This window comes from Myotis myotis, unplaced genomic scaffold (assembly GCF_014108235.1).
Source record: "Myotis myotis isolate mMyoMyo1 unplaced genomic scaffold, mMyoMyo1.p scaffold_m19_p_11, whole genome shotgun sequence".
Lineage (NCBI taxonomy): Eukaryota > Metazoa > Chordata > Mammalia > Chiroptera > Vespertilionidae > Myotis > Myotis myotis.
The window spans coordinates 52,081,961-52,099,750 of record NW_023416315.1 but is presented as its reverse complement, the minus strand read 5'-3'; the positions used below and the strand labels follow the sequence as shown (position 1 = coordinate 52,099,750).

The following is a 17,790-nucleotide window of genomic DNA, read 5'->3' as shown; positions in this document are numbered from 1 at the left end:
TATGGTGAATTGTGCTGCTATGAACATAGGGGTGCATATATCCTTTCTGATTGGTGTTTCTGGTTTCTTGGGATATATTCCTAGAAGTGGGACCACAGGGTCAAATGGGAGTTCCATTTTCAGTTTTTTAAGGAAACTCCATACTGTCTTCCATAGTGGCTGCACCAGTCTGCATTCCCACCAGCAGTGCACAAGTGTTCCTTTTTCTCCACATCCTCTCCAGCACTTGTCGTTTGTTGATTTGTTGATGATAGCCAGTCTGACAGGTGTGAGATGGTACCTCATTGTTGTTTTGATTTGCATCTCTCGGATGATTAGTGACTTTGAGCATGTTTTCATATGTCTCTTGGCTTCCTGAATGTCCTCTTTTGAAAGGTGTCTATTTAGGTCCTTTGCCCATTTTTTGATTGGATTGTTTATCTTCCTTTTGTTAAGTTGTATGAGTTCCCTATAAATTTTGGAGATTAGGCCCTTATCAGATATGACATTGGCAAATATGTTTTCCCACACAGTGGGTTTTCTCGTTGTTTTGTTGATGGTTTCTTTTGCTGTGCAGAAGCTTTTTATTTTGATGTAGTCCCATTTGTTCATTTTCTCTTTCGTTTCAAGTGCCCTAGGAGCTGTATCAGTGAAGAAATTGCTTCGGCATATGTCTGAGATTTTGTTGCCTTTGTATTCTTCTAGAATTTTTATGGTTTCCTGTCGTACATTTAAGTCCTTTATCCATTTTGAGTTTATTTTTGTGTATGGTGTAAGTTGGTGGTCTAGTTTCATTTTCTTGCATATATCTGTCCAATTTTCCCAGCACCATTTATTGAAGAGACTATCTTGGCTCCATTGTATGTTCTTGCCTCCTTTTGTCAAATATTAATTGAGCATATTGGTTCGGGCCGATTTCTGGGCTCTCTATTCTATTCCATTGATCTATATGCCTATTCTTGTGCCAGTACCAGGCAGTTTTGAGAACAGTGGCTTTGTAATACATCTTGATATCTGGTATTGAGATCCCACCTACTTTGGTCTTTTTCAGGATTGCTGCAGCTATTCGGGGTCTTTTTTTATTCCAGATGAATTTTTGGAGAGTTCGTTCTAGATCTCTGAAGTATGCCGTTGGTATTTTAATGGGAAGTGCGTTGAATTTATAGATTGCTTTGGGTAGTATGGACATTTTAATGATGTTGATTCTACCAATCCATGAACACGGTATGTTCTTCCATCTGTATATGTCTTCCTCTATATCTTTTTTCAACGTCCTGTAGTTTTCTGAGTAGAGGTCTTTTACCTCTTTAGTTAAGTTTATTCCTAGGTAGCTTAATTTTTTTGGTGCGATGGTAAACGGGATTGTTTTTATAATCTCTCTTTCTGAAAGTTCACTATTGGTGTATAGAAATGCCTCGGATTTCTTGGGGTTAATTTTGTATCCTGCTACATTGCCAAATTCATGTATTAAGTCCAGTAGCTTTTTGATGGAGTCTCTAGGGTTTTGTATGTATAATATCATGTCGTCTGCAAATAAGGACAGTTTTACTTCCTCTTTTCCAATTTGGATGCCTTTTATTTCTTTTTCTTGCCGAATTGCAATGGCTAACACTTCCAGTACTATGTTGAACAGGAGTGGTGAGAGGGGGCATCCCTGTCTTGTTCCTGTTCTTAGGGGAAATGGTGTTAGTTTTTGTCCATTGAGTATGATGTTGGCTGTGGGCCTGTCATATATGGCTTTTATTATGTTGAGGTATGATCCTTCTACTCCCACCTTGCTGAGAGCTTTTATCAAAAATGGGTGTTGAATTTTGTCAAATGCTTTTTCTGCATCAATTGATATGACCATGTGGTTTTTTTCTTTCAATTTGTTTATGTGATGTATCACGTTTATTGATTTGCGGATATTGTACCATCCTTGCATCCCTGGGATAAATGCTACTTGGTCATGGTGTATGATCTTTCTGATGTACTGCTGGATCCGATTTGCTAAGATTTTGTTGAGGATTTTGGCATCTATGTTCATGAGGGATATTGGCCTGTAATTCTCTTTCATTGTGTTGTCTTTACCTGGTTTTGGTATTAGGGTGATGCTGGCTTCATAGAATGAGCTTGGAAGTGTTCCTTCCTCTTGAATTTTTTGTAGTAGTCTGAGGAGGATAGGTTTCAGTTCTTCCTTGAATGTTTGGTAAAACTCCCCTGTGAAGCCGTCTGGTCCTGGGCTTTTGTTTGCTGGAAGCTTTTTGATGACTGCTTCAATTTCTTCCATAGTTATTGGCCTGTTGAGATTTTTAGATTCTTCCTGATTGAGTTTTGGAATGTTGTATTTTTCTAGGAATTTGTCCATTTCCTCCAGGTTGTCTAGTTTGTTGGAGTAGAGCTGTCCATAGTATTTTTTAACAATCATTTGTATTTCTGTGGGGTCTGTTGTTATTTCGCCTCTATCGTTTCTGATTTTGTTTATTTGGGTCCTCTCTCTTTGCTTCTTGGTGAGTCTGGCTAGAGGTTTGTCAATCTTGTTTATCCTTTCAAAGAACCAGCTCTTGGTTTCATTGATTTTCTGTATTGTTTTTTTGGTCTCTATGTCATTTATTTCTGCTCTAATCTTTATTATCTCCTTCCTTCTGCTCACTCTGGGGTTTTCTTGTTGCTCTCTTTCTAATTCTTTGAGTTGTAGAGTTAGATGATTTACTACCATTTTTTCTTGTTTTTTGAGATAGGCCTGTAGAGCTATAAACTTCCCTCTCAGGACTGCTTTCATTGTGTCCCATAGGTTTTGGATTGTTGTGTTTTCATTGTCATTAGTTTCCAGGATGTTTCGAATTTCTTCTTTGATTTCATTGGTAACCCAATCAATATTTAATAGCATGCTATTCAGCTTCCAGGTGTTTGAGTATTTTGGGTTGTTTTTATTGTAGTTTATTTCTAATATTATGCCATCGTGGTCTGCGAAGACGCTTTTTATGATTTCAATTTTCTTGAATTTGGGGATACTTTGCTTGTGACCCAATATATGGTCTATTTTTGAATATGTCTTATGAGCATTTGAGTAGAATGTATATTCCCTGGCTTTCGGGTGAAGTGTTCTGAAGATGTCTATTAAGTCCATCTGATCTAGTGAGTCATTTAGGATTGCTGTATCTTTGCTGATTATTTGTCTAGAGGACTTATCCAGTGCTGTCAGTGGTGTATTAAAGTCCCCTACAATGATTGTATTGTTGTCGATCTCTCCTTTGATATCTTCCAGGAGTTTTTTTATGAATTTGGGTGCTCCTGCATTGGGTGCATATATGTTTACCAGGATTATATCTTCTTGTTGTATTGATCCCTTTAGTATTATGAAGTGGCCTTCCTTATCTCTTGTTATGGCCTTCACTTTGAGGTCTATTTTGTCCGATATAAGTATTGCTACCCCAGCTTTCTTTTCCTTCCCATTTGCCTGAAAGATATTTTTCCATCCTTTCACTTTCAGTCTGTGCGAGTCCCTTCTAATGAGGTGGGTTTCTTGTAGACAGCAGATGTATGGGTCATGTTTTTTTATCCACTCAGCCACTCGATGTCTTTTGTTTGGAGCATTTAGTCCGTTTACGTTTAAAGTTATTATTGAAAGGTACTTGTTTGTAGGCATTTCTGTTTTTGTGTGGCTGTTTTCTTTCTGAGCTTTTTATTTCTTATTTTTATACCAGTCCCTTTAGCATTCCTTGCATTGCTGGCTTGGTGGTGATAAACTCCCTTAGCCTTTTTTTGTCTGTGAAGCTTCTTATTTCCCCTTCAAGTTTGAATGATAGCCTTGCTGGATAGAGTATTCTTGGATTTAGTCCTTTGCTTTGCAATATTGCAGTAGTGAAGGTCCTTCGGTTCTTCTATTCTTCAGTGTGGCTCGCCTTAGACCTGCCAGGTATTCAGGAGAGTGTTGAGTTTCCCTGTGATACACTGTTCCTCTGTGTTGTAAACCACAGTCCTTATTTTAAAGCAAGCCGCATTTGTTTCCCAGACTGCCTTATTTTGTGTTTAGCAAAGAGTCAGTTTGTGGGTCAGCCTCTGGGTGGCAGTGTTCTGGGGTTGGCCTCTGAGGCTATAGGGCCTCTCTGTCCAGTGGAAGTTCACTGCCCAGAGCTGGCTGCATAAGAGTTACCAGTGCTGTGTTGTTGCTGGGATTGAAAATCCCTCTATAGGCCAGACCCTGTTAACTCCCAGGGACTGATCAGGTTATTTTAATCCTTGATCTCCTACAGGGTGGAATCTGGGTGTGGCTGTGCTCCTTGCCTGGGGGCTGGGGGGAGGAGTCTCACTCTCCGGAAAGAATGGCTGTCTCAGCCCTGGGCTCAGGGGTGTCTCAGCACTCAATTCGCTGCCACCTCTCCCTGCCCCCCTTCTCTCCTCAGTCTCTCCCCAGATTCCACTCCTCCGCACACTCTCCCTCTCTTCAGCACAGGTGAGTGTCTGTATCCGAAATGTCCCATGAACAGGATTCAGTGAAAACAAACAAACAAACGCCGGCCGCGGAAACGGGGAAGGCTTGGTTTCTGTAAGCTTCTTCTCTTACCGGGACTGCATGGTCTGGTCAGCTCTTCAGGCTGCCCCCTTTAGGCTCAGTCCTCTGTGATCACAGACCCAGCTCTCAATTCCCCCTGCAGCGCCAGGAATCCCGCGGTTCTCCTTTCCCCCGTTAGGGGCTGTGCCTGTCCCAAGGGACAGGGCTGTCTGCCACGCGGTCTCCCTCCGACTCTCTGGGCTCAGAGGTCTGGCAAACTTTCCTGCCCAAATCCCTGGTTTTTTTTACCTTTCCAGGGGAGTTCTGCTCTTCCCGGCTGCAAACCGTCTCGCCAGCTGAGGAATTTCGCCAATTTGGGGTGGATGTTACTAGTTTCAGCTGCTCACTCCATTTGCTCAGGGACACGACCTGGGACGCGTCTGCCTATACCGCCGCCATCTTCTTCCCTTCCTCTTTCAATTGTTTTTAAATAAGCAATTGAGTTCAACAGGGTGGTAAAAAAAAAAAAAAGAGAGAGAGAGAAAGATCTATAAGTAGGCAGCTCCCTCTTCAAAGAGGGTTAATTTCCAGCTGCTTAGATTTTTTTGGCTGGAAGAACCCCACTATAAGTCCATCCCAGGAATTACCTTTGGTTAAAGATAATGTTTTGCCCTAGCTGGTTTGGCTCAGGGGATAGAGCATCGACCTGCAGACTGAAGAGTCCCAGGTTCAATCCAGTCAAGGGCACACACCGGGTTTGAGGCCTCCAATAGGGGGCATGCAGGAGGCAGCCAGTCAATTATTCTCTCTCATCATTGATGTTTCTATCGCTCCCTCTCCCTTCCTCTTTCAGAAATCAATAAAAATATTTTTTAAAAGAGAGAGAGAGAGAGAGAGAGAGAGAGAGAGAGAGAGAGAGAGAAGAGAGAACGTTTCCCCCAAGTTTCCTCTACTGCTTCCAAGGGCAGCTGCATGCATGGTGTCCTCTTCCCCAGAACACTCATTGATGAGATTTGGAATTTGTGTTTCCTTCTTAGAAAAATGCACTATGCTTTTCTCAGTGACACCTGCAAAGGGTGAGCTGAGACAGGTAAACATCACATCAGCAGGAGCTTGCACTGTCCTGGCTGGTCCTGACTCCTAATTCAGACAGAACCCACCCAGCCTGGGCAGTGTCAACACTGTTATTGCACAAATGGCCACTTGGGGGCACTATGGATCCACAGAGTGAGCTGCTGATGGGGCCCTATGGGACAGGGAGGGTTAAGGGACATCCTCTTGGTTTGGTCCCTACAACAGGGAGATGATCTGATGAATCAGAGGTTTGCTGATCATATCTTCTCATGTGAACTGCAATGCAGGTGTGTTGTCACATCAGGGAGCCATGTGAATGGCCTTGCCTGGAGTTAAGCTCTCTCTTGAAGCCTATGTTTGGAGAGTGTGGTGGAGCTTCTTTCAGTGGGGCAGCCTGGATAATTAAAGTCAGGTGTAGAACAAAGAACACCTGCTTTAAGGAAAACAGAGAAGCAATTGTCACCTGTCACAAACCGTGCCTCATCCAGCTCAGCACAGCCAGTAGCACCTGCTCATAGGAAGATGGACAGAAAGGGGAATGCCTAGACCAGTTGAGCCTATCCAGGAAGTGCAGGTTGCCTGTAAAAGTCTACAAGGACAGTGACATCAGAACAGTGACATCACAGGCAAGCCCTCCAAACAGAGCAAAGGAAAGTGCAAAAGCCTTTGATCTCTCACCCCAAACACCAGAGCCCAGAGCTGGGAGATGGCCAGTCTTTTCCAATCCAAGTCTTCCAGTGGCCCCTGGCTCCTCTACTACATGGCCCTCTGTCTTCTGAGGGCAGGTAAGTCCTGAGTTCAGGTGGACACCCCTTGAATCCAAAGTTCTTTACTGTTGCTGGCCTGTCCATCTGCTTCTTGTGCTGGTCTACAGCTTCTGTCTCCTTCTTCCACAGGTTCAGTGGCTGCTGGAATCACCCAGTTCCCAAGACACATAATCAAAGTCCAAGGGGGGAAGGCCATTCTGAAATGCCAGCCCATCTCTGGACACAGAAGTGTGTACTGCAGACTCTGGGACAGGGCCCCCAGTTCCTCATTAGTTTTTATGAAAAGGAGGAGGGACAGAAAGGAAACATCCCAGATCGGTTCTCAGCAAAACAGTTCAGGAACTACAGCTCTGAGCTGGCCATGAGCGCCTTGCAGCTGGGAGACTCAGCCGTGTATCTCTGTGCCAGCAGCTTAGACACAGCCCTGCAGGGTCAATGGCTTTCTCTACTCAAACCTCCCTGCCCTAGCTGAGGATGTCACAGGAGAGGGAGGGGGCCTTAGTGAGTTCCAGGGCTTCTGTTTTTTTCTAAGACTCTCACTGGCCTGCTGCGCTCAGCCAGAGCTTTCCTGAGTGTCCTCCCAGCTCTGCCAGGACCTGGCAATTCCTAGCACATGGCAGGAACTCCTGCTTTGATAGAGTGGGGTCCAAGTTGCGTGTGCTAATGCAGTAGACATTGTATGTTCACTTTACAGAGGAGGAAGTGCTCAGTATACCATTTTATAGACAGGAAGCTGTAGCTCCTGGATATCCCAAATATATCTTAAATGACAATCCTATATCTCCAGGCCTCAGAAGTCAACATTCCCCCAGAATTCTATGGTGCTGCCTGTGCCTGGTTCAGAGAACATAACTGAGCCCTGTCTCTCCCCTCAATAGCATCAGAGCTGGAATGGAGAGGTCACATTTCATGTGTAGTTGCACAGCTGATTGCCTGGCAATTTATAAGACACTAGAGGCCAAGTGCATGAAATTCATGCATGGGTAGGGTCCCTAGGCCTGGCCAGCAATCAGGGCTGATCTGCGGGGTGACTGCCAGAGCAGTTGGTGAGGGGAGGAGCCTGGCACCCCCCTTGGCTGGCCTGGGGCCTGCAGGCTAGGGGCAGCTCCTGCATTGAGTATCTGCCCCCTGGTGGTCAGTGCGCATCATAGTGACTGGTTGTTTCATCAGTTGTTCCAATGTTTGGTTGATTTGCATATCAGGCTTTTATTATATAGGATAGTACTTCAAACCAGAGAATGTGCATCTGTCCTGTCCTAGTTCACATAGAGGGAGGCCATGATGTCCCTCTAAAGAGGAGCTAAGTGACTAGGGTGATTTCCAGAAGATTCACCAAAAAAACAGAATCTGTCCAGGAATTTCAAGAGAATCTGGGAGTTACTACAGGGAATCAGTGTTTCTAAACCGACAGTGTATGAAGGAAGGTCTCAGCTTGCCCTCACACTCAGCACTTTCAAACAGATAATCTGAAATTGCTAGATCTGCCCAGGTCAGGAACTGCAGAAAACAGCTAAGCATCACTGCTATTAATTGAATGGTGTAGACTTTTACAGACTGGGGTACAAGTTTCTTGATGAATGCAGACGACTTCAATGCTACTCATTTTGTGCATTTACTCCAACCACCTTATTCATTGCTCATTTTCTGTGAGGCAGCACAAATTACCCAGGGCACAGGTGAAAACACTGATTGTTAGAGTTTGGATACTTTGTTAAAGGGGCACAGCTAACAAATATCAGAACTGGGACTCAAACATGGGCCATACTGACTTCCACCCATGCTTTAAATCACCCCACCCTTCTGTTCTCGGTAGAGGGAGTCATCTTCAAAATGAGAACACGAACCCAAAGATCCCTTTCAGAAACTCTGACTCTGACCCAAATCATTTGCATAACAGCTTCACCTGGAAGGTGACATGCTAAAGAAGAAAGAGATCCAGCTTTGGGAACCTGTCTGTTCATATTCTGACCTGCCTTGGGATGATGACTCAGAAACTATTTGCCTGAGTTTTTACATTTGTAAACTGGGGACAATAATGCGTGTCTTGTAGATATTTAAAACAAGAAAATATAACAAATTGCTTAATAAAAAATATAGGCTCAAGTAATCTTTGTTCTCTATAAACTCTGTGACAAATCTCCAGTGTAGAAAAATTTTTGCTATGTGCAGCTCTGGGATCAAAGGCAGTCAGGGGTTACTTTTGTCTGACTCATCTATGGCTCAGAAAGAAATTCCTCTGAAATGCAAATCCTGTTGCCTAATAATTTATTGGGTAAAATTAACGACTGAGAGGTGCTTCTTAAGGGAAAATGAAAAGGTGACCAAGGACAGCATTTCCTGTTTGATGTTAAGTCTGATGTACAAGAAGGTGCGGTGCTTTCAGAAAGTTGTGGCTTCTGAGTGACTGGTGATCACACAGAAGAGCTGATAGAAGAGACTGTTTTGTGTGAAGAGAGGCCATCATAGTGGAGCCTGTAGTGTTGTCCATCCATTCCCGGCCCACCACTGGTATCAGCCTCAGCTGCAGTGGAGAATTACATGCAAGATTGTGTGCATTTACCTGGTTCTGACAACATTTACCCCCTCACTTGCAGGCTGGGTGTCCCTCTGCTTTCTGCTCTGGCCTCCTCTCTATCATGGGAGCCCACTTGGCCTGCACAGCAGGGCAGCCAGAGCTGCAGAAGTGCTAATGCTCCTGGAGGGAAAGGAGCCAGGGATGAAAGCTCAGCCTCTGTATCCAGGAGGACAGCTCAGGAGGCGGTCTGTGTGCTTCTCTGCAGATTTCAACAAAATCCATCTCCTGATGTCCCAGCACAACCGCAATATTGCACCTTATTCTGATTTTCTCCTTCCATGACCTTTCCTCCCTGCTCTCTTTCTCATGCTTCCTGAGATCATTTCCAAAATAAACTACTTGCACCTAAATCCTCATCTCAGATGGGTCTCCAGGGGCAGCCTAAACAGTGACAGTGATGGATGGAAATGACCACCAGAAGTCTCTTCTCTTTGGATGAGGAACTGCCATTTTTGTTTCATTCATTCTGCCATCAATCATTCAAAAAGTCTTATAAAAATAAAGTTTTAGCTCTGACTGGTTTGGCTCAGTGGATAGAGCGTCGGCCTGAAGACTGAAGGGTCCCAGGTTTGATTCCGGTAAAGGGCATGTACCTTGGTTGTGGGCACATCCCCAGTAGGAGATGTGCAGGAGGCAAATGATTGATGGGTCTCTCTCATCGATGTTTCTAACTCTCTATCCCTCTCCCTTCCTCTCTGTAAAAAAATCAATAAAATACATTAAAAAAATAAAGTTTTATAACAACAGGTTTAAATAGATTTTTCCCAGTTCACTTTGGTTTATTTAAAATTCCCAGCAGACTCGCATGGGTCTCTGCTCCTTTCAAGCTCTGAAATAGGTTCTATTTGTGACTGACTAGATTGAGTTATGTTTACAGAAGTTGAGCCTGCCGGGAACCCAATAACCGTTCATTCCTTTCACTCAACAAGCCCTAATTGAATTCAGGTAAAGAGTCATTTGGGCTTGGTGGAAATGTATGCTTATAATTATGGTGCTTTTCTAAAAAGAAAACAAGAAAATATTTAGAAGTCTTGGACAGCTTCTGTGCAAATGAGAAGACCTGAAATTATTCTTCATTGCCTGCATGGTCCATTCGGCCTTCACTATTTACCATGTACAGGCACTATCTAGGAGCTTGGGAGACACCTATGCAAAAACACAAGGACCAGAAAAAAGCTTTCTGATGACAAAAATTTTTATTGAACATCAAATTTATGACTATAATTCATTAATTTATAAGAAAATTACAAAGGAGCTATTCCTGGTAAATGTGTATTTTACTAAAGTAATTAGTGTATTATTGAGAATACTAACAATATGGATAGATGATATCTGATCGTGAGAACAGTCCTCAGATCTCTGGGAATCCACCTACTCTAACCCAAACAATGTGAGTCCTAGTGAAAACTTCCTCTATTTGCACTGCTCCAGCCTGATATGCGGCTCCTTTGCTGTGTGGCTCTTGTTCCCCAGGGACCAGATAAATTCTGGACAAGATATAAAGGCCTTTCCTGGGTTGGACAGGCACCAAGCTGCCAGCCTTTCTATGCAATGGCCATCAACCTCCTCCTTGCCTCTGATTTCTGATTCCTTGTCCTTTCTCACTGTTGTGTGATTATAGTTGCACATCGAGATGACATCAATATATGCAGTCACAGAAATGGGGACACCTCACCCTGAGATATAACCTGTATAAGCAATGGCAGCTCCAACTGATATTGACTAGTTGCAAGCGTGGCACTGTAGCTCATTTAGGATTTAATCAATATTCTCCCATACTGTTGCGGGGAAGGGAGGGTGTGTGCAAGACCTCTGAATGGAAACAGAACATTTTCTTGTGATTCTGCAAGCATCAGAAATGTGTACCTCTGGCTGAATATCTCATTCATCTGGCAAACAAGCCTACTCTCTCTTTAACAAAAATCACTGACATGGGGACTTAGGTGAAACAGTTTTCTGTGGCCTCAGCTGAGACCAAGGGAGACCACAGGGATATGAACATGGAAGGCAGGGCTCCCATCAGTCAGTGAATTGGGAGACAAAGCAAAACAAGTCTTCAGATTCCAATGACCCTGACCTTGGGGCTTTGAAAACTTCCTGGACATCAGGTGGTTCCTGTGACTGAGAGGGTCATTGATTTGTTCCAGTGGGGAAGGGGTGTGGCAGATTAGTTCTGCAGAAAAAGCATTTGTCAAAGACAGTGACATCACTGAGTCTATTTCCTCAAAACAGAACAGAAAGACATGAGATTCTGCCCTGAAATGGTCACCAGGCTCTGATTCTGTGTGGCTCTTTGTCTCCTGTGGGCAGGTGAGTGCAGGGGGGCTACCTGCACTAGATTCCCAAGACCGCAGCCCAAGCCTTCATCTTAGGATGACAGCATCATGCCTGTGGCTCTCTCTTTACAGGACACCTGGAAGCCCGAATCACCCAGAGCCCAACATACAAGGTCACAGGGAGAGAAAAGAAGGTGACTCTCAGATGTCACCAGTCTGATAACCACAACAATATGTACTGGTATCGACAAGACCTGGGGCATGGGCTGAGGCTGATCCATTACTCAGTCAGTGCTGGGATCACTGGCAATGGGTACAGTTGCTGATGGGTACAGTGTCTCTAGATCAAATACAGAGAACTTTGCCCTCACACTAGACTCAGCCACCCCCTCCCAGACATCTGTGTATTTCTGTGCCAGCCGTGAATTCACAGTGGTTCATGGCTGACTCCTCTCTACACAAAAAGGCAGGGGGTGGGAGGCCCTGCATACTGACTCCACAGAGCCCTATGCAAACTAACAAACCATGGAACCCCCAGTGGCCTGTGCCTGCAGGATGAACTTCAGTGTGTGCTGAGGTCCATCTGCAGGGCAGTGTCTGCCAGGCCCGGACCAGGCCTTGGACCTCGGACACACACTCCCCACTGTTGCTGTCAGTCAGTCTGTCCTCTGTAGCTGCCCTGTGACCTGGGAAGGTGCTTCTCCAACTGTAGGTTTTCACCTCATCAACCTGAGTCTGATGCCTCCAGGGTGGAAAGTCATAGGAAAACAAGATCCATCTAGACTCCCCTTGTATATTACACTTAGTGTCTTCAAGGTCAATGAAGTGGAGTCCTCTTCCATAAAGAAGCTATAGGAAACACTGTTTACTGCATGGTGACCTAGAAGGACAGGAGGCTTTGCCATGGGCTCAGGAGACATAATACCACATGGAGGGTATGAAGACAGATAGGGCACTTGGTTGTGATCTGCAGGAAGAATAGGAGCTTCCAACTCAGATATTTTCCCAGCTATCATTTTATTTTTTATATCTCTAAATGCCAGTGCATTTCAGGGGAAAGCCAAGACAACAACAGATGCCCACCCTTGATTAGGTTGAGCATGTGTGACTGGTCAAAAAGGCTGAGCATGTGTGACTGGTCGAAAAGAGGGTATGGTTATAGGAACAGGGACAGGTGCAGACAGAGAGGTAACTGTCTCAGAGAAATGTGGGAAACCAAAGAGGGGTGTTCCTAAACTCAGTGCATCACAGCCACATCCCATCTCCCCTGCAGGCCCTGCTGAGCTATATCTATGAGAGGAGCTTCTGATTCAACCTGAGCCAAGACCAAATGAACTCTGGGCCCTAAGCCTCTGCTGGGGTGGGGGGAAGTGACATCCCAGGCAGACTTGTCTGTCCACTGGAGATGGGCCTCTGAGCTCCCTCTCAGTCTGTGGGTCAGAGCATTTAGCTGGGACAGCCCCATCTCGCCCTGACCTGGCCATGAGCCCCAACCTCTTTTGTGTGACGCTTTGTCTCCTTGTGGCATGTGAGTTCTGCTTTCAGTGTACATGTTTGTGTGTCAGTGCAAATACTACTTAATGTTATTTACTTTATTAGGAATATTCTGGTAATTGGTAAAGCAGAGGAGCAGTAGCATTCAACATGAAATTTATATTTGGTGGCTACTTGGAAAAGCTGTTCCTGTTGGCAGAGGCTGCATTTACAGAGAGAGGCCATGTATTAGTCCTTGAAGAACTGTGAGTATCTCTCTGGGTAGAAACAATAGAATTGTCTAGAATTGCCCAAGAATAGACCAAAGCCCCAGGTTTGCCTGAGTGATTCATGTCAATTCTTTAAGGACTAATGGTCCAGCTACTGTGGCTCAGTGGTGGAGCATACACCTATGCACAGGAGGTCACAGTAGGATTCCTAGTCAGGACACATCCAGTTGTGGGCTCCATCCTAGTAGGGTGCATGCAGGAGGCAGGCAATCAATGATTCTCTTTCATAATTAAAGTTTATATCTCCCCCCCTCTCTGAAAGCAATATATATATATTTTAAATATATATATATATATATATATATATATATATGTTTTTAAAAGACTAATGTAATTTCCTTTCCTTAGGCAGCAAAGACTGAAAATAGACTCTTATTTCAAAGAGTAGAACCCTAAAAGTACTGGAGTGAGAATATCTTCCTGAGACAACAGCCTTTCTTCCCACTTCTTTGTGGAAACCTTATTTGAGAAAGCTATGACGTGTTCATCAACCCTGGGGTGACACCACAACCAACATTGTAATTCTACTGCTACTTGAATTAAAAACACAAAGCCTGTGGGAATGTTACTTGTTTCTACTGAGTTTGGAAATGCAGGCACTAGAGGGCGCTCATTTACCTTCCTTTTCAGATAAAGGGGATTGATTATTCACAGGCTGGACCTAGAATGAGGGGTCAGAGCCTCCACTCTCTTGTAATTTAGGGACATTTATTTATTTTAGAACTGACTTGTAAATACAGGAGGTATTGTGACAAGGAGTTGAGGGCAAAAATCAATATGTAGATAAATGAACTAATAATAGAGGGTATTGTTTGACCTTTAAAGTTAATAGAAGAACCTAACCAACTTAGATCAGCACCCACCAGAGGCACCATTTCATCCCCAGCAGCTTTGAACTGTGAATTCAAACGGCTTTCAGGGCAAAGAGCAAAGACCTGACAATTCTACCATCTTTCCCACCTTTTCCCTCCCACATATCCCAGTGCTGCCCAAATCCTGGGAAGGACCAAGAAAATTCAGGATGAAGGTTAGAAATAGGAGAGCTCAGAGTGAAGGTGATAAAATCAGCATTTTAGTCCTCAACTGGCAAGTGCTGCTGAATGCAGTGAAAATGTCCAACTGACAATGTGAAGGAACAAGAGACATGAGAAGGCTGGCCAGATAGGGAGTGTGGGATCCGGGAATAGACCACCGAGCTCAGAGGGATGACAACCAAAAAATCTAACAATCAGTGCTGATTTGCATCCACTTTTGAATTACTGTTTCTCATTCATTCTTTGTTTCATAATTTTCATCTTTTAACACTTCTGATTATGAGTGGCAAGATTTTTTTCTTTCTTAATTGTAATAAAAAAAAATCCTAAAGCAATCCTAAGGCTTAGTGATGTCACTATGAAAACTGCCCTGTGCAGACAAGGGACGTCCCTCCTCCTCTGCTCATGCTCACAAGGACCCTGACCTAGGAAACCTCCCATTCCTGCCCTCACCCTGCCATGGGCACCAGGCTCCTCTGCTGGGTGAGCCTCTGTCTCCTGTGGGCAGGTGAGTCCTCAGAAGAACCAAGCACTTTTACTATGGTGTGTTTGTGTGTGCGCGTGTGTATGTGTGTGTGATGATTACAATTGTTTTTCCTCAATTTTAGTCCCAAATCTGTCTCCACAGATCACACCAATGCTGGAGTGTCCCAGTCTCCCAAGAACATAGTCACAGAGAGGGGACAGGATCTCCTGTGACCCAATTTCTGGACACAGGACCCTTTATTGGTACTGACAGATGTTGGGGCAGGGCCCGGAGTTTTTGCTTTACTTCCAAGACAAGGAAGCTTCAGACACATCAAGGATGCCTAAAGAGCAGTTCTCTGCCTCCTCCACTCTGAAGATCCAGCGTGCAGAGAAGGGGGCTCGGCCGTGTACCTCTGTGTCAGCAGCCTAACCACACGTGGCACAGTCACCCTCTTCCTGCTCTCAAACCCTCATGTGCTCACCCCTCCTCATAGTTCCCAGAGTCCTGAACAAAGGAGTGGCCCTCTTCTTCCCTCACCAAGGGGAATAAGTGCTTTGGGACTTTAATTGTTGTTCTGATCTTGGGGGATCAGGGAATGACCTTCAAAATACCAGGACAGGTCACCTTGGGTAATAACATTCTGGCTGTGGATCTCTGGGATTCCTTTATACAGTTCAAGATTCTACAGTTGAGTTTGAGTACCAGAGCTTAGTGTCAGGCATGGTGAAATCTTCTCTTATATAATATAGGGTTTCAACACATTTACAATAAACTGTTGATACTGAGTGTCACTGACTTAGATCACATTGAGCTCTTGTGTGGGCAGCCAATGCAGAGCCCACTATCAAGGCCCCATGTGGCCACCAGCCTTAAAATACATAAATTAGAACCCTCAGTAAGAACTGCCATTGAAAACAATTGTCCAGGAGCACCTGTCACCCACAATAATGCACGTTAAAGTATGTCCATATATTGTTTTAGTATTTTTTATGTTCCTGTAGTCATTCTGTGTTTATTATTCTTCTTCTCTAGTCTATTTTTAATATAAATTTAAATTTGGCTTGATTTAATTAAAACCCTACTTGAGAAGGTATTAAAGAAAAGTGATTCAAAGAAGACCTGGATAACAATCATAGTAGTCCCCTCTTATTTTGGGGGGATATTTTCCAAGACTTCCAGTGGGTACCTGAAACTGCTGATAGTACTGAACTCCATATATACTGTTTACGCTATAGGTGCATACTTTTTCACTTAAAGAAAGCACTTTAGGGCACCTCTTTGGCATGTCAGAATTGCCAGCATCGCTATGCTTGTGCTTTGTACATTTAAGTGAAATAAGAATGGCTAAAACACAAGCACTGTGATGCTGCTACAGTCAACCTTGAGAGGGCTACTGAGTGACTAATGGCAGGCTATGTACACAAGGGGTGTGTACACACCCCTGCATGGGATGGAAGGAAATGGCACACGAGGCTTATCAGATTAGTGTGCAATTTAAAACTTAGGAATTGTTTATTTCTGGAATTTGCCATTTAATAACTTTGGACTGCACTTGACTGCAGGTAACTGAAACAGCAGAAAGTAAAACTGCAGATAAGGGGGACTACTGTATGTAAAAGTAAAATGTGTGATGACAAGAGCAAGACAGGGAGCAGATACATGGATAAATATCTTACCATTGTGAGATTTTCCTAATGGTGTATAATATCAGGTGGTATAATATCACATGAACATAGGCTGTGTTAAGGCAGAGATGTATATTGTGAACCCTAGAGCCACCACTAAAATAATAAGCAAAATTATACCTAATACGCCAACAAAAAAGAGGAAATGGAATTATTTAAATGCTCAATTAATACACAAGAGACATAAACTGAAGAAAAGAGGGACAAACAAAAGATGGGACTAGTACAACAAATAACAAATTGTGATAGATACTAATTGATCAATAGTCATATCAAATCAAAATAGTGTCAATACCCCAAATAAAAAGCATATATTGTGATTTTGAATAAAAAAGGGGAGAAACCAACTGTATGCTGCCCATCAGACAGGCAGTATAATCACAAAACTAAAAAGGTATAATCACAAAACTAAGAAGGTAAAATGGAAAAGATATACCATAATCACAAGAAGCTGGAACAGCAATCTTCACATCAAAGTAAATTTTAGAGCAAAGAAAGGTCATATTCTATTGATAAAAGGGTTAATTGATCAAGAAGAGGTAGCAATTACATATATTTATGTATCTAAAAAGTTTCAAAATACAGAAGCTAAAAAAAGGAGAAAAAGACAAATTCACAATTGTAGTCAGACATTTCAAGACCTGTCAGTAATTTTTTTTCAGAGAGAGAGTGGAAGAGATACTCAGAGAGAGAAACATCAATGTGAGAGAGACACATCTCTTGGTTGCCTCCTGCACACACCCATACTGTATGCCAGGGATTGGCCTGCAACCGAGGTACATGACCTTGACTGGAATCAAACCCAGGACCCTTTAGTTCTTGGGGCAATACTCTATCCACTGAGCCAATTGAGCTAGGGCCACTTGTCGTAATTGATTGAACATCATGACTGCCCCCCAATAAAATCAGTGAGAATATAGAAGACATAAACAACATTAATGATCACCCCAACCTAACGGATATTTACAGTTCACCCAATAGCAGCAGAATACATATTCTATCGAGTGCACATGGACCATGGACCAGAATGCTATAGACTTTGGGTATAAAATAAGTATTGATACATTTAACAGAATTCAAGTCATACAAAGCATGTTCTCTCAACACAGAGGAATTAAATTAGATATCAATAACAGAAAGAGATCTGGAAAAATTCCAAATATTTGGAAACGAAATAACAATCTTCTAAATAATGCATGAGGCTAAGAACAAATCAAAATGAAAATTATAAAGGGATTTTAACTTAATTAAAATGAAAATATATCAAAATTTGTAGGATGTCATTAAAGAAGTACCTACTGAGGAACCTGAAAACTCAGGAATAATTCCCTACTCATCCTGAGGCCAGCACTACTATGGTACTCAAATGAGACCAAGAAATTACCAAAACAACACTGAACAAAAACCTACAAACCAATATCCCTCACGGACACAGATTAACAATCCTTTTAGAATTCAGTATATCAAAATGCAATGACATCTACAGAGGGTAACACATCATAATCAAGTGGGGCTTATCTCACTAAAGTGCAGTTAGTTTAACATTAAAAAATATGTCGATGCACTCAAATATTAAAAAATAGAAAAATCAGGGAGAATGAAGATGGCGGCGGTATAGGCAGACGAGTCCCAGGTCGTGTCCCTGAGCAAATGGAGTGAGCAGCTGAAACTAGTAACATCCACCCCGAATTGGC

The 17,790-nt window shown here is 43.2% G+C and overlaps 1 pseudogene; it reads left to right on the top strand.

Moving 5' to 3' along the window:
• The first annotated feature begins 6,233 nt into the window (after nucleotides 1-6,233).
• LOC118666601 lies at nucleotides 6,234-6,766 on the top strand (annotated as a pseudogene).
• Nucleotides 6,767-17,790: the final 11,024 nt, after the last annotated feature.